We start from the raw sequence: 2,589 nt of genomic DNA on the forward strand, positions 1-2,589 counted from the left end.
CAAATTGTTATTTGTGTGTGTGTGTGTGTGTGTGTGTGTGTATAATATATATATGTGTGTGTGTGTGTTTTTTTTTCCCCCCTACAAAATGTTAACTTTTTGTGTGTGTGTGTGTGTGTGTGTGTGCACACATGCCCACAGAAGATTTAAAATAAAATTGGCAGAAGTTTTGGCCACAAACAGGAAATGCCAATTTAGAAATGCTGCTACAGTGCCTTAGTGAAGCAACTGTGTGGGTGTATCATAATCCTATTCTTCTCTATGCACCGGGCGCACATTGGATGCAGAACACAAGCCCCTGCCAGGGGAACCACCACAGAGCTGCATGAAAGTCCTTGGACACGGTGCGTGATAGCAGACAACTCGTCAGGTTGGGGAACCTGGCCGAAAGAAGGGAAAAGAACTCGAGGCACCAAAACAACTTCAAGGAGCATCGTTCTGTGCTTTTCTGAAGTTCTTCGAGGTTTAGCTCCAGGTTTTGTTTGTTAGCTGAATATAGCAACAACAAATTGTTGCTGTGTCTTGGTGTTGGGTTTTTCGCTTAAAACTTGACATTCTCCACAGGAAGCGGGCACTTTTACTTGAAAAACATTGTTTGATCAAAGACACCAGCTTTCCGCGGTAAAACAACTTGGATGGAAATGTTTTGACCATCCCTGTTACTCCGTCAATTTGGGAAGTTTCCCTGCTGATACGCCACGCAGCCTTTCAAATGAAAGTGAAGGGATATAAACATGCAAACAGATGTGCCTAACAATACAATTATGCAGTAAAATCCCTTTAATACTATAATAATACCTCTTTGTATAATGTTCTAGGTACATCATGTTTTCGCATGCTGTAACTTTACCTACCCATACCTTATATTTTAAAGCTTCTTGGCTTTTTAATCCCATCACAATGTAACTATTGTGGCATCAATATGCATTATTAGAACTAAATTCTGTTTGATTTTGTTTGATTCTGCCAGGGAATACTGAAAGCTTTCAGTCACTGCACAATGGGAAGCGCAAGTGCTGATAAAACCAGTATTAGATAAACCTATCTTTTGTACTGACGAGGACAACATAGAAAAAGTGAAAATTGGAGTTATTTGTAATTACGACCTGGATAATCATTGAGCCCATAAACATTATCCCAGGCTGATGTGGAGAGTTTCATGTCATAGATATTCTCATTTCAAGACTCTGTAATCTTTCTAAATATGCACAAAGTGCTGGCGACCTTGGGAGAATTATTCATTCACTTTTGCTTATTTCTAATGCAGCTGAAACTGATTTCATTATGGTTTTGTTGGCAATTTCTCCGCGCTAGGCATGGACGTAGGTCCCTTGGAGCTTACCCGTATTGCTAGACATTTCTCATGAAAGAACATTCTTGGCATTAACAGTATGTAAAATAAATAAATAATCAAGCCTTTCCTGTAAGTCACTAACATTTTTACAGAACAGGAACAATACAAATGTGATTTGCCTGAATGTGGTGTTAATGCTGCTGCAAAGTACTCTCAACACAGACTGCTTTTAGCTTTGGCAAGAAAATTAAATTAAATTAAATTCACAAAATGGAGATGATGAGATAAGAGTGACTGCTTCCTGTCTCTAATACTGGGCTTTATGAAAACAATAGCAGTATGTAGTGCTTCTGGAATGATGAACATTTTACCAGTTTTAAACATAACTCTGAAAAAAATTGCTTGTGTTTTGTCAACCCACGAATGTGACAAACAGAGCTAATGTTCCCTTTGGAAAGCAGGGATATATGATTCTTGACTCTGACTCACCCAGGCTGAAGAGCTCCATGTGAGAGCAAGATTTACTTTTGAACCTAAGATTTTTGTGGGCGATAGCTTTTATTGGACTAACTGCATAGTTGGGATAGTTAGACAAGCTTTTGAATGTGAGACATTCTTCCTCGGGTCTGTGGGAAGATACAGGTATAGTGATGATTGATTTAATAATAGCATGTAGGACTGTGAAACTGTAGGAAAGAGAGTCTCCTGCAGCAGACAAACAATTAACAGTTGAAAATCAGCTTGATTAATGGGAGATCAAGACCTGTCAAAGGAAGGAGAGTCATTATCTCTTGTAGTATGAAGGAAGAACTTCAGGAGTTAGTGCTCAGTACTCAGTGCACGCAGTATTCAGTTGGAGAACTGCGTGCAGTTTTGGGCGCCGCACTTCAAGAGGGATGTGGATAACCTGGACAGAGTCCAGAGAAGGGCCACTCGTATGGTTAAGGGCTTGCAGGCCAAGCCCTATGAGGAGAGACTGGGGCACCTGGACCTCTTCAGCCTCCGCAAGAGAAGGTTGAGAGGCAACCTTGTGGCTGCCTATAAGTTCATCACGGGGGCACAGAAGGGAATTGGTGAGGTTTTATTCACCAAGGCGCCCCCGGGGGTTACAAGAAAGAATGGCCACAAGCTAGCAGAGAGCAGATTCAGACTGGACATTAGGAAGAACTTCTTCACAGTTCGAGTGGCCAAGGTCTGGAATGGGCTCCCAAGGGAGGTGGTGCTCTCCCCTACCCTGGGGGTCTTCAAGAGGAGGTTAGATAAGCATCTGGCTGGCGTCATCTGGACCCAGCACT

The sequence above is a fragment of the Alligator sinensis genome, unplaced genomic scaffold (genome assembly GCF_000455745.1).
Source record: "Alligator sinensis unplaced genomic scaffold, ASM45574v1 scaffold599_1, whole genome shotgun sequence".
In the NCBI taxonomy this organism is placed as follows: Eukaryota; Metazoa; Chordata; order Crocodylia; family Alligatoridae; genus Alligator; species Alligator sinensis.